Source organism: Mobula birostris, chromosome 4 (assembly GCF_030028105.1).
Source record: "Mobula birostris isolate sMobBir1 chromosome 4, sMobBir1.hap1, whole genome shotgun sequence".
Taxonomy (NCBI): domain Eukaryota; kingdom Metazoa; phylum Chordata; class Chondrichthyes; order Myliobatiformes; family Myliobatidae; genus Mobula; species Mobula birostris.
The window spans coordinates 141,884,351-141,910,774 of NC_092373.1; positions in this window are offsets into that span (position 1 = coordinate 141,884,351).

A 26,424-nucleotide genomic window follows, 5' to 3' on the forward strand; every position below is an offset into this window, starting at 1 on the left:
ATAATATTGACATAGATAACCACACAAAATGCTGAGTTAATTTCTGTAAATACATTTAACTCCAGGACATGTAATAATCACTGAGGCATATTTTATGGTTGAGTCTTTGACATGCTGAGTTCCTCCACTAGTTTGTGCGAGTTGCATAAAATTTCCTGCACCTGAAAAATCTCTTGTGTCTAAGAGATCCCTTCCTTATTAGAAATATTGTGGAACATTGAGCTGTAGTTATTTTAGAGCTTCTTGCAGGGTGGGTCAGAAAACTAAACATAACCATAATGGCTAAAATCTGGATTTCTATCTGATACCTCCCTCCTATTACAGGAACAAATATGAGTGAGAATGAGAATGAGAATTTTATATATATATATATAAAAAACAGAGGGGTCTGTTTTAGCATCAGAAGGTAACATATTCCTCTTGTATCCTATATCGATCTTACAGTGCCTCAGCCTATTAATACTAGTGATGATATTACAAGTATTGAATTGAATTGACTTCATTACTTAAATCTTTCATATACATGGTAAAAATCTTTATATTACATCTCCTTCTAAATGTGCAATGTGTAATTTATAGTAATTTATAATAAATATTAAGTATAACAGGATAGTCAATATAACATAGAACAACAGTTGCATCAGCATGAATTAAGAGGTCTGGTGCCTAATGGAAGAAGTTGTCCCAGAGGTTGTTGGTCCTGGCTTTTATGCTGCGGTAATGGTAGCAGCTGGAATAGTTTGTGGTTGGGATGGCTTGGGTCCCCAATGATCCTACGGGTCCTTTTTACACACCCGTCCTTGTGGATGTCCTGAATCGTGGAAAGATCACATCTACAGATGTGCTGGGCTGTCCACATCACTCTCTGCAGAATCCTATGATTGAGGGAGGTACAGTTCCCATACCAGGCAGTGATGCAGCCAGTCAGGATGCTCTCAATTGTGCCCCTGTAGAAAGTTCTTAGGGTTTGGGGGCCCGTACCAAACTTCTTCAAACTTCTATCTTCAGGATACACCTGTGACATTAGGACTGCTATCAACAGAATGGCAGCTGCATGAGTTTACACAAACTTCAGACATTTCAATATTCACTTCTTCCAAAAAAAAGCCAGAGTATTTACAAAGATCCTAAATGAAATTGCAATAGAAGAAATCCCAAACTGCGATATATACGGTTATATATTTTCTTAAAACTGGGACAGAAAGAAATGTGATAATGCTATGAGATTTTCTGTGATACTTGACCAAATAAACAACGACCACAGTAACCCACCTTGAGGAGTGAATGCACATCAATGCTTGAGTGATATATCAAAACCCAAGCCAAGAAATGATAAGGGGGAAAACTAGGTTAGGAATTATACAATGAACGATATCATTAATTGTTTATCGGAATCATTCTGGGCAGCGAACATTCAATATCAGTGATTTTGTGCCTGAGGATGTATTTTACACTACTGGAGGTATTTTAATGCTCAAAATATATAAGGGTCTTTGGTTGCCATCTGCTTTTTTCTTAATGGTTCCAGCAGAAACTTCCCTGTCTGCAATACTTTCTTTGCTGGTCTGGTTCGACTGAGGCCTAATCGAGTTTGAAGATTACATAAAGAGAACATCAGTCACCTTCTCCATGCAGTGATGCCTACTTCCTGATTAATGAGGGAAATCTCACCAGATGTGGTGTAAGGATCCAGCTGCAAAACAAAAGTCAAGACAGTTGTGAGTCTGAGTGAAGCAGACAGAACAGTTTTCCAAATGGAAGGGGAGAGCAGGTTTTCAGTCAAAAGCTGGCATATCTTCCAAATTTTCACCTATGACTGCGTTCCTGTACATGGTTCTAACTCCATAACCAAGTTCGCAGACAACACCACGGTGGCTGGCCTGATCAGAGGGGATGACGAGATGGCCTACTGGGATAAGGTCCAGCACCTGGCCACGTGGTGTGCCAACAACAACCTGGCCCCTAACACCCAGAGGACCAAGGAGATCATTGTGAACTTCAGGCATGCTAGGAGCCACACTCACATCCCCATCTACATCAATGGAGCTGTAGTGGAGCGTGTATCAAGCTTCAAATTCCTTGGTGTCCACATTTCCAAGAATCTCACTTGGTCCCTGGACTCCTCCATCCTAATCAAAAAGGCACAACAGCGCCTTTATTTCCTGCAGAGCATCAAGAAAGCTCACCTCTGTCCCAGGATACTAACGAACTTTTACCGCTGTACCATTGGGAGCATACTCACCAACTGCATCTCAGTGTGGTGTGGCAATTGTCCCATATCGGACCTCAAAGCACTCCAGCGTGTGGTGAAAACTGCCCAGCGGATTATCGGCACCCAATTGCCTACCATTGAGAACATCTACCTTAAACGCTGCCTGGGCAGGGTGAAAAGCATTATCAGGGATGCATCTTACCCTAACCATGGACTTTTTACTCTCCTCCCATCCGGTAGGCGCCACAGGAGCCTCCGCTCCTGCACCAGCAGGCACAGGAAGAGCTTCTTCCCTGAGGCTGTGACCCTGCTGAACCTCTCATCACAGCGCTAAGCAGTATTGCACCCATATTGTACTGTCTCAGTACTTTTATATTTGTGTGCTGTAGCACTTACTTTTTATTCGCAGTTATTTTCTAAATAACACTATTCTTTGCATTTCTGGTCAGAAGCTAACTGCATTTCATTGGCTTTGTATCTGTACTCGGCACAATGACAATAAAGTTGAATCTAATCTAATCTAATGTCCCCTTCCTTATGTTTCACATTTTAATCAATGGCTAACAGACGGAAGGCAGTACAGTTTTTTTAAATTATGCTCTTCAAACCTAATGAGCCTTTTGATAAAACGACACAGACGACAAACAGCACTACACTTGATTTTGTGCATATGAACTTTTAAAATGTAAGTTACAAAGCACCACTTGGCAGACACGTTGGAAAAATAAACTGCTATGAGATAAAAAGGGCCAAGGGTAGGTTTATATCAATTAACTAAGAAACAAAAAGCAAAGAAGATTCAAACACAAGTGTTATTCAAACTAATTATATGCATACGGTAAGGTCCTCTAAATGTCAATATTGGGACCATGGTAATTTTCTTATAAGTTACTGACCTGAGTTTGGAAATTAGGGCATATTTTCTATGTTTTCAAATAGCATTCACAAGAAAAAGTCAAAATCAAAGAAAAGTTAAAACAGTTAATTTGGCGTGGACATACTTTTGAAATGGGTAACTGCCAGATGAAATTTAACACAGAAGAATTGAATTGAATTGACTTTATTACTTACATCCTTCATACACCTAAGTAAAAATCTTTACATCTCCATCTAAATGTGCAATATGCAATGTGCAAGTATAGCCATTTATAATAAATATTATGTACAACAGGATAGTCACTATAACATGGAAATACAGTTGTGTCAGCATGAATTAATCAGTCTGATGGCCTGGTGGAAGAAGCTGTCCCAGAGCCTGTTGGTCCTGGCTTTTGTACTATGGTACCATTCCCCGGATGGTAGCAGCTGGAACAGTTTGTGGTTGGGGTGACTCAGGTCCCCAATGATCCTTCGGGCCCTTTTTACACACCTGTCTTTGTAAATGTTCTGAATAGTGGGAAGTTCACAACTACAGATGCACTGGACTGTCCACACCACTCTCTGCAAGGTCCTGAGATTGAGGGAGGTACAGTTCCCATACCAGGCAGTGATGCAGCCACTCCGGATGCTCTTAATTGTGCCCCTATAGAAAGTTCTTAGAATTTGGGGGCCCATACCAAACTTGTTCAACCATCTGAGGCGAAAGAGGTGCTGTTTTGCCTTTTTCACCACACAGCTGATGTGTACAGACCATGTGAGATCCTCGGTGATGTTTATGCCAAGGAACTTAAAGCTGTTCGCTCTCTCAGCCCCAGAACCATAGATGTCATTAGGGGTTAGCCTGTCTCCATTCCTCCTGTAGTCCACAACCAGCTCCTTTGTTTTTGAGACATTGAGGGAGAGGTTGTTTTCTTGACACCACTGTGTCAGGATGATGACTTCTTCTCTGAAAACTCGTTATTATTTGAGATTGGGCCAATCAGTGTAGTGTCATCAGCAAATTTAATTAGCAGATTGGAGCTGTGGGTGGTAACAAGTCATGGGTATACAGAGAATAAAGGAGGGGGCTTAGTACAAAGCCCTGAGGGGCACCTGTGTTGAGGGTCAGAGGGGCAGAGGTGAGAGAGCCCTCTCTTATCACCTGCCGGTGATCTGACAGGAAATCCAGAATCCAGCTACACAAGGCAGGGTGAAGGCCGAGGTCTCTGAGCTTCTTATTGAGCCTGGAGGGAATTACGATATTGAGTGCTGAACTGTAGTCCAAGAACAGCATTCTCACATAAGCACCCCTCTTCTCCAGCTGTGTAAGGACAGTGTGTAGAGCTGTGGCTTTGCATTATCTGTCGATCTGTTGTGTTGGTAGGCAAATTGTAGGGGGTCCAGTGTGCGTGGTAGCAAGCTGCAAATGTAATTCTTGACCAGCCTCTCAAAGCATTTGCTTATTATTGAGGTGAGTGTGACAGGACGCCAGTCGTTCAGACATGTTACCTTGGTCTCTTTAGGTACAGGGACAATGGTGGATGTTTTGAAGCAGGAGGGCACTCTACACTGGGAGAGGGAGAGATTAAAAATGTCTGTAAACACGCCTGCCAGTTGTACTGCGCACATCCTGAGTACTTGCCCTGGGATGCCATCCAGTCCCTTGCGAGTGTCCACCCGTTGGAAACACCTGCTCACTTCGGCCTCAGTGATGACCCAGCTGCTCGTCACATCATCTGCAGGTCTCCTCAGGGGCTCAGTATTGGCAACATCGAATTAAGCATAAAAGAAGATTTAGCTCGTCTGGAATGAAGTAATTCATCTGACAATAAGAATGAGGAGAGGATATATGAACTAAGCGGTTTGAGTGGCACTGTAGCATAGCAGTTAGCATAAAGCTATTACAGATCCAGCGATCCAGGTTCAATTCCAGTGCAGTCTGGAAGGAGCTTGTACATTCTCCCCATGACTCCTGGGTTTCCCTTGGGTGCTCCGGTTTCCTCCCTCATTCCAAAGGCATACTAGTTAGTACATTAATTGGCAGAAGGGCCTTTTACTGTGCTGTATCTCTCAATAAAAAAATAAAGAGACTTTCAAAGGGGTACAAGTGCAAGTCTGTGGTTATGCCAAGATATTTAAAAAGTACGCAGGACCATTGACTTTATAAACTGTGACATAGAGTACAAATTTAAAGAAGCTTAAAAATAAACTTTCCCATTTAAAAAAAATCATTGTTTTATTTTTAGCTGAAGAGAGTTCATTTATTCTGGCACCACATTTCAAGAAGGATATCAATGCCTTCCCCTGCGGAAGAGATTCATTGGAGTGATACGTTGAGAATATTTCAATTACCTAGAGACACCATTGAAGATAGTATTGTTATGCTTAAACAGGGAAAGCTGAGGGGAAATTGATGGAGATGTTCAAAATCTTGAAGGAATTTACAGACTAAATAAAGAGCTCTGTGACCAAACGCAGACTTTTAAAACAGAAGGTACGGATTTAAGGAATCTCAAGAGGTAACACAAGGCCGAAAATACTAAACAGTTTGTTGCTGTGATTTAGAATGCACTGTTTGAAAAGGGAATCAGAATAGATTCAAAATAACTTTTAAGAAAGGGAATCAAACAAACTTTTGAAAAATGGTTTTGCTGGAATTTGGTGAAGGAGCAGTGTGATGAGATTAACTGTATGGCCCTTTCAAAGATCTGTCATGAGTATGATTTACGGAATGGCCTCCGAATCTGTAGTATTGCCTGCATGTATGTTGTATCATTCATACCATTCTTTATTTGTTATTCCTCTGAATCTTTCTCAGTTTTAAGTGATTAAGGAATGAGCTATTGCCTCCTTGTCCACTCCTTGTTATATCACCAGCTTTGGGCAGATATGCTTTGAGATGAAAACGGAAGTCAAAATGTCACACTTCTGATGCCATGTTCCTTCTGGGGAAATCACTGAAGTTACTTAGTTCTCTCTGGAGATCGGGTAGGTTTTAAAGTTGCTTCCAACTTGTTTCTTTTGCTGTTTCCTGGGCCCAAATCTTACACGAAAGCTGAACTTTAGGAAGGACTATTGGTAGGATATTCAATGGAATTTCCAGAGCAAATGCCTTCAATAGATAAGCATAACCACAATTTGTTTGGGTAATGTCACAGCAGGAGCAAAAATCATACTTGCGTACCATGATAAAGGCAATGTTCATTCAGCCGTGCATATCTGACTTTTCAGTCTGGCCATTGTGTTGCTCAAAGTAGACCGGGGCTGTAACAAAAGGATGATTGAGAGAGATTAATAAGCCAGTCCTCAAAGAGACCTAGGAAAATAAACATATGATGTATCAGGCATGGGTCAGGGAAAACCCAAAGAGTACATGTGTGTGAAGGCAGTGAAACACAAGAGTACAAAAATAGAATTTATGTGCAGAAGATTATGCAATAAGTCCTGTGTAATGTAGATAAATGAGCCAGCACCTGGTGTCAGTATCACATTTTCTGTTAAAATGCAGATCCTTTCTGTGCAAGGATTTAACATAAAAATCAAAATTCCCAGAGGCCTTTGGTCTCACCCATTTATCAACATATTTGTCAAACCTTAACTTATTTCAACATGTTATTTTTTCCTGAGCTGAGACATAAAACCAGTAAGATTAAGGTGTATTAATTTCTTATTCTGCATGCTTCTCCTACACTTGACCATGGTTGAGTAAAGTTTTACGGTCAACCATCTCAGGCGCAAAACCAAGGTTCATTTGCAGCCGAGGGAATAATGTCAAAACTGTGAATCCCTGGTTTTCCATTCAGTGATCATCCATCCTACACCTTTATGTTCTACAGCGTGAAGGTACAGTAGAAAAATAAACATTAGTCATTATTTATACAATATTGGTCATTATTTGGCCTTATCCCCCCCACCAAGCTCTGGAGAGAGTCATTTCACTATAAGTGGCAGGTAGGTATCACAACAGAAGTGACCACCCAAGAATGTTGCCAAAACTCATCACGTCTTTGCTATCTTTGTCCCATTTCAAGGCTAGTGTACTAGAAGATATCATAAGCTCAATGACAAAGAAAAGCATTGTTGACATAATTATGGGAGAAAAGACCAGTTTAGGAATGATTGCTATATATTGAATTAATTCATGATCCTATCAGTACACAGCAGAAAATACCTTGGCTCTCATTAGATATGGGATCACTAAGGGCAGAATTTCTGTAGTATCCCATCAATGTCCACTTACTGCTTCCTTAGCTCTATTCCTAATAAGATGCTGGTCAAGTAATTCCCCTTCCTAATTCTCTCATATTGCACACTTTTGAAAAAGTCTTGTCAAAGGAAACTATCGTCAACTATTCTCTCCTTGGAAATCCTAACCCATATCTCATGTTCCATACCAAAATCTTTGAACAAGCCCCTTTTTTGATGGTGTCTACCTTCTCTCAAGGCTGCATAAAGGTTGTACCAAACCATGGTTACATCGGCAGCTTCATCAACCTCCCCCTTTCCCTCTTCCACTTGACTCCATCCACCTATTATCCTCCTGCTCACCAGATTCCACCCATCATCTGCCCACGCCTATTTTGCTCCTACATTGGTGAAACGTCAACTATCCTTTGCCTCCACAAACGCTTAACCTGCTGAGTTCCTATAGTAGTTTCATTATTCAACCTGATCTTCAGTACATTCTGCCTCCCAATACATCCTCATCGGATCTATTTTTCTCACATGCCCATTAACTTCCCCCTTTTTCAATAACATTCTTCCTTACACCTAAACCAGGAGCTATTTGCAATAGCCTAGGAACTTACCAGCGTGATTTTGATATGTGGCAAAAACTGAAGTCCATGCTGTCAGAAGAATAACATGCAAACCCTACAAAAAGAACATTGGAGATCAGCCAGAGTTGCCTGTCGTTATTCCTTGGAGCTTATAAATAATACTCGTGTTTGCAGAAGCCTTGTTGTGGTGATCCTGATTGGGCAGGGTCATTTGATGCTACAAGGAAGGCTCTTTTTCTGCACTGGTTGCTGTGGAGAAGCCCGGGCAGTAAAACAGAGCAGCTGGCAACACGGAGTATTGTAAAACATACTACTACTAGCCTCAGGGTTTAAACTAAATTGCAAGGGAGATGGGACCCAGAGCGATAGACCAGTGAAAGAAGTGCATGGAGTAAAGCCAGATCTAACATATAGAGAGACTTTGAGGAAAGAGAAGCAGAATAAACGGTGTAAAGACAGAAAGGTAGAAGGGCTGAAATGTGTGTACCTCAATGCAAGGAGCATCAGGAACAAAGGTGATGAACCGAGAGCTTGGATACATACATGGCCATTACAGAGACTTGGCTGGCACCAGGGCAGGAATGGATTCTCAATATTCCTGGATTTCAGTGCTTTAAAAGGGATAGAGAGGATGGAAAAAGGGGAGGAGGGGTGGCAATACTGGTCAGGGATACTATTACAGCTACAGAAAGGGTGGGTAATGTAATGTAGCAGGATCCTCTTTTGAGTCAGTATGGGTGGAAGTCAGGAACAGGAAGGGAGCAGTTACTCTATTGGGGGTATTCTATCCTGAACCAAAGGGTTGTTTAAAGTAACCGACATTTCTCAGGCATGTACGCTGGAATTGCATCACCATTCAATGATCTGCTTCAAAGCAAGCATCTGGTTGTTTCTGAAGTGATCATCCAAGAAGTCATTCTCTTTCTCACATGTGCATTCATTGTAAACTTTGCACCATAATTTAGATTACTGTGCGTAAGGAACTGCAGGAAGAGAGTGATCAACAAATGCTCCTGCTTTTTCTTTCATATTTTGTGATGTCACTCTTTCTATGATGTTGTCAGTTTTACTAATGATATACTACAAATTTAGCAAATGCAAAAGTAAATCATTCTTCAACTGTTAAATGTTATTCCTCTTTAATATCTGTCATATCAGTGTGTATATATTCTTTGCAGTTGAAAATAATGGATAAATACTTTCTTTTAACACCCTCCCCCCCCCCCCCATTGTAGTTTGGGTTGTAGCAGGATTAATCCAGTTCCGTACATAGTTGTGGGCGTTTGATCTTGTCTTCAGGTGGAAAGAGGGAATCTTCAAGTCACCAAATGACAACCTCCATATGTCTTTCTGGTCAGTGTGCTAAATGTAATTCTACTCTAATCTACTAATGTATCAACCAGCCGTTGAATGTTGCTTGATAAATCTTATAGTGATAGTAGAATCATGTTCTCTTGTTACATGTTCATTCAATGATCATCTCATCTTGTACTTAACTGAAGATTTTCTTTCTTAGCTATTCTTACTAAATTTGAAACTTGAGGCAAATTCTCTAATTATAATTCTATTTCTCAAATCTAAGTCATTTCTGTAAATGATGCAGAAGAGTATTGATTTTGGATAATATGTTACCAAGAGCAAAGGAGAACACTTGCTCTATTATTCTGCCTATACAACGCAATGCCGAAGAACTTGACCAACATTCTACTAACAAAACAATCAAAAGAATGTAAGGCTCAAAGAGCATTACTCATACTGGCAAAATATGGGGAGTGGATTCCAGAGTTATAAGTGCTAAGCTCACGTGTTCTGAACCATCTACAGAAAAAAATCTTGGACATGAGAACTGGAAATATAATTTAAAAGTTTATGAACAAAAATGTATTTGCAAAATGGGTGAGAAATATTGTCCAGAATTGCCAGGATTTTCCATAAGGTTCTTTGTTCTACCACAGCCACCTGTGTGTCCAGTTTGACTCCTATAACAGAACCAGCCTTTCTAATCAGTTTATTGAGCCTGTTGGCATCACCCGTGAAGATGTCATTGCCCCAGCACACCACTGCATAGAAGATATTACAGATGCATTAGAGATGCACTGTAATAAACTGGGATTTAGACTCTCAAAACAAAACTAGGTTCTTACATATCAAGAAGGGGACTGTAATCTCAGTCAACATCATCATGGGCATTAGCCTCCACACCATCAAGGTCACCTTCAATAACTGGTGCCTCAAGAAGGTATCGCTTATGTTCTCTTCACACTGCTACCATCAGGGAGGAGGCACAGGAGCCTGAGGACACAGATTCAATATTTTCAGAACAACTTCTTCCCCTCTACTTCACTTACAGTTCCTTTTTTGCACTACTGATTTACTTTTTTATATTTCTTATTGTAACTTATACCAGGAATTTTTTATGTACAGTGGATTCCAGTTAATTGGGCCATCAGTTAACTGGGACATAAAGAACAAAAACTAATCAGGAAAATAGCTGAGATTGCCCTTGTTTATTTGGCACGCTATGCCACTTAGTTGGGGCAGGACACTGTTGCCAAGTAGTTTCTAACTTGTGTCAGTTGCATGCACTGCACGGCCATTAGACATTACACTGTGCTTTGAGGGAGTAGTTTTAAATACAATCAGTTTTGTGGATTTGTCTTCAAAAAGTTTTGTCACTGATAGTTGGCAAGAAATAAGTGGGAAGATCATTTAACACTGCTTTGCTCACTGCAGGTTCAATTATTCAGGCTTGGAGATGTCAGAAACAGCTGGGAGTGAGAATGAAATAATCTCACTACTTCAACAAATTAGTAGAATTTGAAGATATTGACAATCATCTTGAATGTTTCAATTATAATAAAGACTTGGAGGATCTAATCATGAAAAGCATTGTATGAAGGTAGTACATTATCTGCATTAGGTGTCTACACTGATTTAGTTCATTACCGTCAACAGGTGCAGATGAATTCCTCTATCGATAAGTATTAGAAACTAATATAGCTTTATAGTATTGTTGATGTTCTAATTTTTCTGTACTTCATTTAAATACATAATTTGTTGCTCAGGTTGTCTTATTTGGCCCCAAGTATACTGGCCTCAATGTGTCCCAGTTAACTGGAGTCCACAGTATTGCACGGTACTGTTGCTGTTAAGCAACTAACGTCAGTGATAATAAACCTGATTCTGATGACATTTACAAATGTAGTTTCAATAAAGAATATTATTTTTGTATTATATTGTTCAGTTAATGATTGTTAAAAATTGAACATGGCCATGGTGGACATTCTCCCGTTGCTGCGTTCTCCAGATTAAAGCAATTACTTTTTTCCACTAGTGTTAGACCAAAGCAATTAATCATACTTAGGCCACCATAATTTACAGGTAAAGCTCATCATGAAGTTATGCATAACAAGGCAATATTGAGTAATAAATTGTTGAATCACTTATAATGAAGTGTGTAAACAGGTTGCATGTTACTGTAATGTAAGGCAACTATAGTCTACAGACTATAAATATATTCACAGATGTTCTTTCAACTCAATTAGTGTGAAGATGCCTAAGATTTTATGGACTGGAACTTACTGGGGAATTCTGGTAGGTCTGCACCAAACTGCTGGCATTCCTACACTTAAGTGCCACCAAGCTTCACGATTCCCATGCGAACATAGAAGCCCCAAACTTGTTGGTTCTCTTCACCAGCAACTCTCCAAATAAACACAAATGTTGGATTCCACATAAACTCCAACGACAGAGCCCAACTATACTCCCTGAAGAGGAACGGCAAATTCATTCATTTTGTACAGGAACTTTGCAAGGTAACTAGGTATTAGGTAAGTTTTTTCGATCAATTGACTTCCATATTTCAATTTGTTTAATGTAGTTCAAGTGTTTCTTTACTCTATTTATTTTTATTAATGGTTAATTTTAGCAATTATCCTTACAGACATTCAGAAATATTCAATATCTTTGGCAGGTCTATTATGTATTAGTACAAAGTCAAACTTTTCATGATAAGTACAACATAAGCATGAGTAACACACATCAAAGTTGCTGGTGAACGCAGCAGGCCAGGCAGCATCTCTAGGAAAAGGTACAGTCGACGTTTCGGGCCGAGACCCTTCGTCAGGACTCATGAGTCCTGATAACCATGAGTGTCCTGATAAATCATCTCAGCACAAAATGCTGACTCTTTATTCCCTCTGTTTATTTACAGATAATAGCCGATCCACAAAAGGCAAACTCATCCTCAGCATGTTGATCAATGGCAAACCTGTGCAACTTGTTGCTGGAAATAAATTCTGGCCCAACATGAAATCCCCAATTAGTACTCATTGTCACAAGCATTGTGAATCGAAATACCAAGAAAATAATTTGAATTTACCACATTCATTAAAAACGTGATTTCTTCTAAAGAATAAACATGATAAAAGGAGCTGTTTTCAAGATTAACACCAAATTTTACATAACAGTTGCATTTGTGCAATTTTCATTATTGTTCTCAATGGGCCAGACTTACTGACCCAAAATATATATGAACATTTCCTTCCGTGCCCATGATGACCTAGTTTACTAGGAGAGGTCCAATATCACCCAGCACTCTATAGCACAATCATAAAGAAATTATATTTTTTGAGGTAGCAAGTGTTGTATGTCTTAAAGACCTAACTATCAAAAAAAGTTTGTGATACCTTGTAAACCCCTTGTAAACCATTGTGCTAAGATCAAGTGCAGGAAATGTCATGAAAATAGGAAATGCAAGCTAACCTTTGATGAACAAGCCCAACAATTAGTGAACATAAAGGAGAAAATAGAATTAAAATTTGGCATTGTGATTACATGCACAATCACAAATAAACATTCTGTTCCAAATAAACCATGTATTCTGGGTGAAAAATTTCAATCAAGTTCTCAAAATGCTTGAACAATATGCTTAAAGATAAGAAAGCAAATGCTGCTATTAAAAACAAATGTGCTATGACAATGTGATTAAGCACTGCTGCATTGCCAATTCTAACGTCCTCTCATAACTTATAGAATACTACCCTCTACCCCATAACCTCCTTCCCTCATAAAACCAAGACTGCTGTGTCAATGTGGAATAAATCATTTATTTTGAGATTTTAATATTTAAGATCTTTCTGGAATAAATAATTGTTGAGGTTAAGACTGAATTACATAACATGAGCCATGGATTAAAGCTTCCATTATTTGCTGATTTGAGTGAGAAGGAAGGTTGACAAATGCAGAGGGCTAATGCCAATGGCGTTCTGACCACGGGTGGGATCACCCTGCTGTCGAAGAGGAAGCCTGTGTGGTCTATTGCTGTGCCTGAAGCCTCTCTCTTTCAATAATGTTGGTGAATGTTACCAAAGTTTCTGCATAAGGATTTTGGACTATGGACTATGCCCTCTTTTTTCATTCTTATGGTTTTTATATTCTGTTTTTCACTATTTTTTCTCATTGTCTTTTGTGTGGAGCCACGGGGGTTTGGGGGGTCAATGTGCTTATTGCACTTTTGTGAGTATGTTGTGCAGGGAGAGGGGGATTTGGGGACTGATGTTCTGTTGCGTTTCGTGCCAGGGGAAGGTTGATGATTATGTTGCCATTCTTTTTTGTGCAAGGTTGTGTTTGGGGGGGTTGGTTTGCTGTTTATCTCTGAACTGACTTTCATGGTTTTTCTTTGTTTCGTGACTATCTGAAGAAGAATCTCGGAGTTGTACACTGTATACATACTTTGATAATAAATGAACCTTTGAAACTTTGAATGTTTTTATAATATCCTGGTAAATAGAATTAATATAGCTGGGTACTTGGTAGTCATAAGATAGTCGGTTGAAGAGTCTGTTCCTGTGCTGTATGACTCCATGATTCTAATATCTAGAAATGTTATAAAATTTCTGAATAAATGTCAGAAATTTGCATCTCCTTGTAAAGTGGAGGGGAGCAGCTGTCCACATCTTAAACCTCCACCATTTCCACTTGCTTTCATGAGTTTCAGTATATACCACACACACTCATCTCAAATGTACCTGCATCTGATTAATAAACATTTCATGCAGTTCACATCCCATCACATTTGTCCTCATAGCTTCTGATTTTCACAGACAAAAGGAAAAAAAAGTTGTGAAATTGGATCCTAAACTACTGATGGAAATCTTATTCAATTATTGTAAGGCAACCATTCTGGTCAAACCTTATACTTGGAGCTCAACTTAAGTCGCCAGTTGCTATTTCAGCTGTCAGCTCTTTTCACAGAGCGCTCAAATTTGTGACTTTTCTCAGTTGACATGCAGATTGGCAGACTAATGCATGAACAAATATAGGGACATTATTTAATTAACCAAATTTAAATTCCCTAATGGAATTTGAACATTCTTCTGAATCATTAGCCTGGCTTTTGGATTATGTCCAGGAAACATATCCCTGATGCTACCTCTTGTAACTCTATAGACTTTTAGTTAACATTTTTCCTTTCCACAGTTGTGCTGTGTCCAAACCCATCAGACTGAGAGAGCTATTATAAGGAAGAAAAGCTTACAAATAAAATATTATAAGGTGCAAAGGGAAACATTGAAAGGGACCTTACAAGGAATGGTAAGGTAAACATTTGTTAAAAGGATTACAAATGTAACATAGGCACAGGTACAAATAATATTACAAAATATAACGATAATTATGATGGTAGTACAACTGAGAGTTATAACCACCGAAAGGATTGGAACAAAACTAAGTTTAAAATGTGTCTTAATAGAGACAGCTACTCAAGCTGTTCAACGGAGATAGATTGGTTGAACAATTGAATAAGTACAAGCACAGATCTGTACGTGGATTTTACATGAGTAATCCAGGTAAATAGTTTTGGGATACTACAAACAAAGCAAATGACAGTGCATCTATAAACCTAAACTAGTGGATTTCCAGAAGGGACTTTATAAGTTTCAACACTAGGCATTTTCAGAGAAAAATATATAGATTTGGAAGGAAATTGTTTGATAGATTAAAATTGTCTGAAAAATAGAAATTTGATTGTGACAACAGGAATGGATTAACAATGGCAAGTGATAACTTAACAGATTTTGGTGCCTTAGCATTGCATTCCAATGATGAAATATTTAAGTGTGGAGGCACAGTAAATTATGCAGATGGAAGTAAAAGTTCAAAAAGGAACTTGAATAAGCTGAGTGAGAAAAACTGTTGTAAATGGAGTTCACTAGATCAAACAGGAGTATTTTCTTAATATTGAGAAATTAGAAAGATTGGAGCAGCAAACGGATATGGGTGTTCAGGTGATATTTGATACTATAGAATTCAAGAAGTAATCAGAGTGTTTACAATCATCTCATGGAAGACAAAAAAATTGAGGCAATTTATGCTTCATATGTTTTGGAATAGTTTAACAAAGAGCATGATCAGGTGAAAATAACAATTTTTGAATCACCAATATGTTGCTTCTTAAGCAGTCTGTTATCATTTGCATGGTCAGACATCATTTGAAGTACCACACTCAGTTATGGGCACTAGAGGAAGCACTATACAGATTCACCAAAATGATATTTGGGGTAATAACTGCAGAAAGTGAGTCTAACTGTACCTACATTAACCTGATGGGGCAAGAAAGTGAGCAGCTATACAATAAGAAATTACACGTGTACCTCTGTTACTGAAATTGGCCAATTGGTGTACTATTCCAGATTGGAATATGCAGTTGTCTGACATTCAGATGGAGAGAGAAACAGAAACCTGTGCCTTACCTTCTGTGTTACATGATTGTTCACATGGCAAATATACTCACAATCTAGTCTTCCTATATCCCAAGGTGCTTTCAGAAATACTATTACGCAGCAATGTCTGTTTGCCTATGGCATTCTACTCCAGCATGAGACTAGTTTGGTTCGAAAGCAGAGGTACAGGTACTGGGAAGGTTTTTGTCAAGTTTGGTTTACAATTTGAGAAATGTTCATCATCTGAATTATTTTCAAGTAAAATGTATTTCATTGTAACTACTGAAATGTTATTAAATAACCTGAAATGTAATTCAAAGTTACTACCCCATAACATAAAAGAATATGTCAAACAGCATCCACAGACAACAGAGAGAAAACGAGTAGAGATGTGAGGTATTGTTTGCTCAGGTCAGTGCAGAGGGGACGGGTGAAATTTAATTTTAAATCAATGAAAAAGCTGCAGTTTTAATACTTCACGGCACCAGAGCTTTACCTTAGAAGTAAGAATTCTCAGCTAGTATGTTGCTGTGTCAAGGGAAAGAAGTGGCTAGATATTGGAAGTCATGTCTCATTTGGATTATTAGCATATTGACCCTTTGAACGGTCAGGAGTACACCTCGGTTCAGCTCATAGCAAAAAGCGGAGAGAGAAAGGAAAGGGCATACTAGTGCCAACCGCTCAGTCAGTGTGATTAATGTAGCAGTTGTACATGGTGATTATGTAATATATCAACTTCAACACAGAATAAAGAACCTTCTGAAAATCCCTAGTTGGGACTTTTGCATGGCTGATGGTAATTCAGTTACCTGCCTGTAGGTAGGCATAGGAAGATAGTCCTATGTTCATGAGTTTAAAAGCTTAACTTATGAGAACATAAAAATTGAACAAGAATGCAAAAAAAACTGCTTTTTATTGAGTACAGTAGTAAAATCATATTTTTCTGAGGGATGAATCTTAAGAGAGTAAACTTAAATTTACAGATTGGCTGCTTAGCGGTGAACTCAGAATACATTCCTTCATATAAGTAAGGAAATAAAATCAGAGTGCATTTTCCCATAAGCTGGGTTTATAGATTATTAATGTCGACTATTGATATAATTTTATAAGGAAAAATTACCAAGATGAGCATGGAAATTAAATTGTGTTTTATATGAGATAGGATATGATTGAATGGCCGAAGAGACTTGAGGTTTTATTCATGTTACATTATTCAAAAATAAGAGAATTAAAAGATATCAAGATAAAAAAGGAAGGTATGACATTAAAGATCAGCCATAATATTACAGATGGGTGAAGAAGCCTAGAAGACTTGAGTAGCCACGCAGTCAGTTCAGTTCTAATTTATAAGATTCATATTATCTCTTCTATTAGATTAGAAATCAAACATCTGAAATCATTTCTCTCTCTCTCTCTCTCTCTCTCTCTCTCTCTCTCTCTCTACCTCTCTCTCATACCACATAAAGATGGGTGGAACTGAAGTAGAAGTCATAACACTTAAAGTCATAGAGTCATATACCACAGAATTAGGTTCTTTGACCCACCACATCCATACCAACCCATCTACATTAATACATTCACATTAGTAAGGACTATTCCTGTCTCTGCCTTGTCTATTCAAGTACCTGTCTAAATGTCTCTTAAGTGTAACAATTATTTCTGATTCCATCACCACCTTTGGCAGCACTTTCCAGATATTAACCCGTGTAAAAAAAATCCATCCTATCACCTTTAAAGAATACCGTCTTGTAAGTGATATCCCAACTATAGAAAAAAGATTCTAACCATCTGTCCTAAACATTGCCTCTTATAATTTTAAATACCACAATCAAATCATCTCTCAGCTTTCTTTGCTCCAGGGAAAAGAAACCCAACCATCCAATCTTTCCCTACAACTATATCCCTCCAATCCATGCATCATCCTGCTGAATACTCCAATTTTAGTCATGATATATTGATTAACTTGACCTATCAATGAGGAATCTTTATCCTTATCTGCAGTTTTATTCTGCTTCACATGGATCTTTACTTACCAACAGACAAACAATTGACATCAGTTGAACATTTTGGTAAAGTCATTTTTTTCTCAAGTTTGATCTGATTGCATAATAGTTAATGCTATGTCAATGTCCAACTTGAGCTCCAGCACGTTGTCCCAACTTTGCCCCTAATCGAACAGTTTCATATTGCTTCATCTTTTTCGTATAATACACAGGAAAGTTATATCTTGTTTTCATCCATCCAATCTTGTGGAGTAGTTTCTTTCTGAGATCCCATAAAAATGAGTTTTTGTCTTTACTTCACTTTTATGAAGTGTAACTTCAAACCATTATGGTGTAATTTGGGCCTTCCTGCCTCCATTTCAGAGTACGAACTGAACGTCAAATATTTCTGTTTTTAACATGATACCAACATGATGAAATAGAATACCAGATGACCTATAATGCAACTTTATTGCCATTGTTATGTCCAAGTATATCTGAATTAATATTATAATAACTGATTTTCTTGAATGCTACCTTGGAGGTTCCCATTAGAAATAATAAAAAGAAAACAAGAAAAGAAATGGTTACAAAATGCCTACCACCATCAGGGGCCTTCTAGAGTTCAATTAATGCTATGCCACTGCCAGAAGTTTCAAATAATTATTCTAGTAATTATCTTTAACTTTGATAAAATCAACCTATTTTAAAGAAATTAATAGTGATAGCTAAGTGATTATATTAAAAGGTTATGCAAATAGGCATTTGGATTCAATAATTCAGATCTTCCACAGCCCCAAAGTCTTTCACTACCTGTCCTTGTACCAGGTTATGTCTTCTGGTGTGGTCCTGTCTGTAGTCTTCTCTCTGTTAAGGGAAATCTAATGATCTATAAGGTTATTTTCTTGTCATTCATACTGATTGCAGTCCAAGCTTATTAATATTATAGATTTAAATATAAGATTAAAAATATATTTTAAAATATGTATGTTCAGTGAATTTACAGGGTATGCAAATACTTGTGCAGAGTAGTCAATTTTCAGGACAATTCAAACAAGAACAAACTTGATGTATTTTAGTCTTACAGAATTTCTCTAATATAGAAAGGTGAATCATTCATAAGGTTGATTGTTAAAATGGTTGTATACAATTGAAGATTTCATTCTAATTACAAACATTGGAACAAAAATCATATAAACATATATGGGGCAAAATTAAACCGCATGGACTTTTGCAGGGGTGAAAAAATAATCAGAGAAGTAAAATACTTTAGTCTGTGGAAAAGCTTGACTATGGAAAGTCATAAAGAAGTCTATAAAGGACTGAAGCATTTTCACAAAAGATTGTTGTTTTTGGTAGTGAATTCATTGGTTTTAGTCTGACATAAACCTTCAGTGCTTTTACATCTGGAGTTACTTTAAATTAATTGAAAAAACAAACTTGATGCCATTTCAGTTAATAGACTACTGCCTGATGTGAATTTGCTTTACAATTCCATAAAAATAGGGTTTTGACTTCATAATTTGCTAACAGAAAAAGCTTTGATTCAAAATACAGACATCTAAAGATGTAATATTTCTTTGAAAAACACTGACAATTTGAATGAATATGAGAAATTAGTTACTTATGCTGTCTGTCATGCCCCTGTGAGGTACAGTTTGCAATGCAGACAAAAATAAACCCCCTACTCACATGGTAGCTGTATTTATCCCAAGCATATTATTGAGTTGTTTTGATCTGATGAGATATAAAATTCATTACTAAACGAGTACTTGCTTGAGATATGTGTAATGTATCCACCACTGAATGGTGCAAGAGGAAGATACAGTAACAAAGGTTCTGCTACACAAGATCCAATTTTCAAGCAATTTCCAGGAAAAGCCTGATGATTCTGGACCAAGAGGATATAGGGTTAAACCTTGGAGAAACTCATATCTAAAAGGGGGAGAAATGCATTACTCAGGCTAGAAATATTGTCATAAATAAAGAGTTAAAACCGAGCAGCCTAGGGGAATAACTTAGACTTCTATATAGAAACTAAATATGGGGATAGAACTGAAAAATTTCATATGTCCAAAAGCAATTCAGATTATGCTGAATCAGTTAAATACATAAATATTCATACTATGCTTTAGTAATGAATTGGCTATTTTTATTAAACTGTCTAGTTATACTCATTCAGGTCAGTGCAATGCATGATCTGTCATGTGTGTTGCTATTAGGACAGTCATATATGTTGCATGTAATGGCCTCTGCGGTCTAATAGGCATTGGCAACTCAACGTTTTCTCAAGACCATTTGAGTAAATCATTAAATGCTGACCTGCCAATGGTAATTATAAACAATAAATAAAAGTTTAAAAATATATGTTTATTATAACAGCACAGTTCCCATCTTCTCCTCCCTTCACAGCTCGTGTCCACTTGAGCTCAATATGAGGTCATACATGATCAGAAAATGTTATACTTCTACATCAATCAAAACCAAGGACACAAAATCAATGTGTAATCACTCAGAGTTGCACTTAGTTCCTGTCTTCCATAGACCTTTGCTTATTTTCCTGTTCCCATGCAATGGTCCCCCAGTGGCTTCATGCTGACCAATGGTAGGCAGTGGGGGAGAATCTAAGTGGCAACTGAGTACCCTGAGCACCTTTGGAGCTTGGCGCCTCTGCCTCAGATTGTGTCATTTCAAGTGGCAGTGATCTAGGCTAGCTGGGTGACATGAAACAGCAAGTCACACTGGCTGAATGGCAATGATGGAATTTGCAAAAGCTGTAATCCTGAGCTCATTCTTGCTGTGTGAAGCCTCTGGTGCAGGCTCACGGCGGTAGCTCTGCATTGCTGATCATTCCCTGGAGGATCACCTCAGAACTTGTCTTGATAATGGCTCCAAGAGCCTTGAAGTTTGCAGTCTGGGTCTGTATTCCAGCATAGCACAGAGTCAAATAGAACAGAAATGGGCCCTTCCATGCCAACTGTTTGCCCAACTGTACTAACCTTACCTGCCCACCTAAAGACTGTGTGCTTCTGTGCTTTGCCTATTTAAGAGTCCTTGCTTCAGTGCAGGACAGTGTGGGCTCTTGGCTCAGTATAAGTTGTGTGTAAGGTTGAAGATAAAGTTTGCAATTACTTCATCTCCACTTTTGGCCACAGTTTTTTTTAAGGGTCCATCTAATGATGGCGAGCTCCTCCCTTTGCATTAGGACATGAAGGCACGTCTGTTTCCTGGAGGAGACAGCAACTATCACATAGAGCTGTTTAATCTGTTGAATTATGCAAACTGTGAGATACAGTTGTAAATTATGCAGTGTGCAGGGGAGCAACTGAGCATGAATGTTAGATTTGAGAACAATCTATTGTAGAAACATAGAAAACCTACAGCACATTACAGGCCCTTCGGCCCACAAAGTTCTGCCAAACATGTCCCAACCTTAGAAATTAATAGGCTTACCTATAGCCCTCTATTTTTCTAAGCTCCATGTACCTATCCAAAGGTCTCTTAAAAGACCCTATCGTATCCGCTTCCACCACCGTTGCCGGCAGCCCATTCCACGCACTCACCACTCTCTGAGTAAAAAACTTACCCCTGACATCTCCTCTGTACCTACTCCCCAGCACCTTAAACCTGTGTCCTCTTGTGGCAGCCATTTCAGCCCTGGGGAAAAGCCTCTGACTATTCACACGATCAATGCCTCTCATCATCTTATACACCTCTATCAGGTCACTTCTCATCCTCCGTCGCTCCAAGGAGAAGAGGCCAAGTTCACTCAACCTATTCTCATAAGGCATGCTCCCCAATCCAGGCAATATCCTTGTAAATCTCCTCTGCACCCTTTCAATGGCTTCCACATCCTTCCTGTAGTGAGGCGACCAGAACTGAGCACAGTACTCCAAGTGGGGTCTGACCAGGGTCCTATATAGCTGCAACATTAACTCTCGGCTCCTAAATTCAATTCCATGATTGATGAAGGCCAATACACCGTACGCCTTCTTAACCACAGAGTCAACCAGCGCTGCTGCTTTGAACGTCCTATGGACTCGGACCCCAAGATCCCTCTGATCCTCCACACTGCCAAGAGTCTTACCATTAATACTATATTCTGCCATCATATTTGACTTACCAAAATGAACCACCTCACACTTATCTGGGATGAACTCCATCTGCCACTTCTCAGCCCAGCTTTGCATCCTATCAATGTCCCGCTGTAATCTCTGACAGCCCTCCACACTATCCACAACACCTGCAACTTTTGTGTCATCAGCAAACTTACTAACCCATCCTTCCACTTCCTCGTCCAGGTCATTTATAAAAATCACGAAGAGTAAGGGTCCCAGAACAGATCCCTGAGGCACTCCACTGGTCACTGACCTCCATGCAGAATATGACCCCTCTACAACCACTCTTTGCCTTCTTTGGGCAAGCCAGTTCTGGATCCAATGGGACTCCAATGAAATAAGTTTTTGTAACTAGTTATACTGTAAATTGGATAAGGAGTTAGAAAATGCACTCACAGTTCTTGACCATTCATGTGAGATCATTGGACTTCTGGCTTTGCATCCAGTTCATTGGGAGGCTGACAGTGATCTGCATAGCTACCTACTGCCAGTTGTGAGCATATGTCCAGAGAGTATGACAATTGGCCCAGAATAACATATCTGATTTCCAATTCTTTTACCAATGTAGCATTGGAGTGACATTCTTCTCTGTTTCCCAATTCAGATTCAAAATGAAAACTGTCCCGGTAACTGCTTCGGCTATTCATGACCCCTTTAATAGTTGAAGACAAGCTTTAAGCAATGGAGAAAAACTTGGTAATGATCAGGAAGGTTGCAGCTGGCATCCTGTCTGCATTGTAATCACTGGGTGCGGTTGAATGTGCATTACCATTACCATGCCCAATTCTGAGGACTATTGAATTTAACCTTTGTCTGTCCAAGTGGCTTAAGATCGCAAATAATTTTCATATGATATCTACTTGCTTTAGCAAACTGTCAGGAGGTTTATATCTTTAAATATGCTTTTGAATTGTGTACCCACGGCCACTGAGAACACTACCCCATATGTCTTTTTGCTGATAACACCAGTCTGCAACCAGTCAATCTTCTCCGCACAGTTCAGGAAAATTCCTAAGAAGCCACCTGGAGGCCACAGTAGAATTTATAGATTCAACAAGTAAATGACACTACGCCAAATAAATTATGGCTGAGTGATTCTATAGTCAATAATTTAATCATGGGGCCAAATGTCATGGATAAATGTTGTGTAACAGCATTCCTTGTTCTGTGTGGGGATATAACTTGGAGCAGAAGATTAAATTTCTACTTTGTACCAACTCTTCACCATCTGTTAACCTTTATAACATATTTCAGGATTTTACCATTACTTTCTAGGATTTCCTAGGTTTATTACTGAGATGCAACAACACATTTATGTGTTTTAAAATTCCTTCCACCATCCCCACTACCATTCAGTACATGATAATATGACATAGCTGCAAAAAACTGCCAGTAAATATACATTTTGAAAGCTGCAGCTACTATTTATTATGAAGAAATAGTCACATTCATGAGTAATTCATGAGGAAGGCTTCAGGAGTAAATCCTGAGGAAAAATCTGGACCTGTAGTCCCTAACGTAGACCTATGTTAAGTTCAACGCTGAGTGGCAATACCTGCGCTGGAACAAAATCTAACAGCCTCTGCCTTTCCTTTGGATTCATCAGCTGTGTCAAAAGGGGGAGCTTGCTACATGGGCAACAGCTTGCTCCACATATCATACTGTCCTGGCTTACATATCACATTCAGCGGGGGTGCAACTTCTATGGTCAACCCTGACTAACGGAGGGCCTCAAGTAACCCCACTATAAGGGTACAACACAAACACACCAGGCTGCAGAATTTGGTTGAGAGGAAGTTACGTGAGGCAGGCCAAGGAAAATAAGGCAGTCAGACCTTACATCAAATCTCCATGACAAGGGTGAGTTGCATTGACTGAAGCCAGAGGCATCCTAAGCAATCTGAAAGCTTTACAATAATATATTTTACAGCTATAAATTATTAAACTAATGTTTAAAATTAGTCATAAAGTTATGTCAGAATGATGTTTCTGGATTTCAGTTCAGCATTCCACATTGTTGTCCCACAGACCTTGCTGAACAAACTTCTACTCCTTGGTCTAAATACACCACTGCACAACTGGGTGTTGGACTTCCTAACCAACAAACCTTGGATAGTCGGGGTGCACAACCACTCCTCCCTCCCCATCGTTCTCAACACAGGTGTCCCCCCAGGGCTAAGTGCTGAGCCCATTGCTGTACACTCTGCTCACAAATGACTGCAAGGCATTTAAACCCAAGTAACCACATTGTCAAGTTCACCGATGGAACAACAACGGGGGGGTCTACAGAGCGGAGGTGGAAGAGCTCGAGGCCTGGTGCCAGGCAAATAACTTCTTCCTCAATATCAGCAAGACAAAGGAGGTGGTTATTGACTTCAGGAGAACTTGCATCACTCACACCCCCCTTTTCATCGGTGGCACAGCAGTGGAAACTCTGAGTAGTTTCAAACTTCTGGAAGTGCATATCTCACACATTCTCGCGTGGTCCCAAAACACATTCTACACGATCAGGAAAGCTCACCAACGTCTCTACTTTCTGAGGAGGCTGGTGAGAGCTGGACTATGTACATCTGTACTCAAGGCGTTCTACAGATGAGCAGTAAAGAGCATCCTAACATGCTGCGTCACTGCAGAGTACAGAATCTGCTTTGCGGTGAGCAGGAAGGCTCGACAATGGGTATTCAGAACTACCCAACACATCACTGGCACCAGCCTACCTGATATCAAGTACGTATATATTTAGAAAAGAGTAGTAACATCATGATGAATCCTACCCACTCTGCTCATGGACTGCTTATCCCATTCCCATCAGGGAGGAGATTTCATAGCATCCATGCCAGGACCACCAGACTCAAAATCAGTCACTTTCCCCAAGTAGTAAAGATGATCAACACCTCCACCAATTAAACCACCTCTCCACACCCCCAACTACATTACTTTATCATTTCCTGTCAGTCAACCCCCTGTCTAGCATCACATTATGAACATATAATCAATTTGTGTATATAAGCTATCTTATATATTTATTGTGTTTTGTTATTACTGTGTTCTTTATCTTATTGTGTTTGTTTTTTTTGTGCTGCATTGGATCCAGAGTAACAAATATTTCATTCTCCTTTACACTTATGTACTGGAAATGACATTAAACAATCTTGAATAGTGAATCTTTTTTTTTAAAGTTTCCAGCTTTGAATTTTCATTGTTCTTTTCTTAAATATAATTTTTCATAAATATAATTTTACTCCTCATATATGTGAAGGATGTAAGTAATAAAGTCAATCCAATTCAATTTCTCATAAACTTTCTGAAGGTATGTTAGCTTTCTATTGAAATATATTCAAGATAACTTTAACTTTTTTCAACAGTAGCTAGTTTCAATGATGCAAATCACATCAGCACCTCCAAATCCAATCATCTGATTGAGCTTCCTATTTCTCACAGCAATAAGTGAATTTCTAAATTCTAAATTCTCTATTGGAAACAAACTGGAAATAATGGAACTCCCATCACTGATTTGCTGATTTTGATGACACCATATGAGTTACTGATTGCCAGTCTAAAAATGACCCATTGATCTTGCTCCCTATATTCTACTAGTCAATCTCCTATCCATACCATTACCCACAATCCCATGCACACTTATATTGTGTAGTAAACTTTTATTGACAGATAATCAAAATTCAAGTAAATTGGACACACCTGTTTCCTTTTCTACAATTATGTTTAGAAGAACTTCAGGGTTTGTCAGTTTACCTGTGGTTTTACTCTGCTCGACTATCTTATAAGTTTAAATTATTATTTTGCACAGATCAGTTGTTCCTAGACATTCAAAAATATGAAGAACAAGCCAAACTATTAAGAGATGGAGGATGTAGAAGGGAAAATTGACCCTCTACAAGCTTTATCCACAAATGGTATTTAGGGAACAATTTTCCAACTCACAATTTCACTCACAATTGCTTGAAATGTGGTAACAAAATGTTTATTATTGAAATCCCCTACCTGTTGTAATCAAAATTAGAACCCAGAGGGACTGCATTTCTTGATGAGCTTGGCTCCTTTCAAACTGCTGCTTGAGATATCAGCACCTATAGATGATATGGCATGAATGTGTGACCATGACTCTCAATTAAGGAAACTTTATAATCTATCCTGCCTTCTTCTACTCTAATGTTGATTTTCTCATTAGCATATTGCTCTCTTTCTCCTTTTTTCTGCCTCAGTATTTGCTTAAAACAAACTGCAACTCTAATCTTACTTGTTCTGTTAAAAATAATTTATCTGTGAAATAAACTGTTACTTTGTTTACAGATGCCAATTGAGCTAGTGAATACTCATCACATTTTTCACTTTATTCAATTTCTTTTATCCTTGCCACAGATAAGCAAGTGGAGTGCTCAGAGTGCTTATTGGAGGATTAAGACTTCCCTGTAATCCCTGTGTTAGATGTTCCATTAAGCAGATAGAAATAGCTTTGAATGGGACTCATTTAAACTCTGCAATATGAAAGACCAAAGGCTTTGCATTATGACAGTCAAAGCCCAGGATCCTGCCTATGATCACAATGCCTTCATTTTAAAGCAATTCTTCTTACAAACCCTTGTATCTTCCAAAGTCAAAATCAAGTTTATTGTCACATGCACAAGTACAGATAGGCACAGATACAATGGAAACCTTATTTACGCAGATGAAAGGCATATAGCATCAGCAATACAACGTTCACAAGGAAGTCATACATTAAACATGACTTATTCA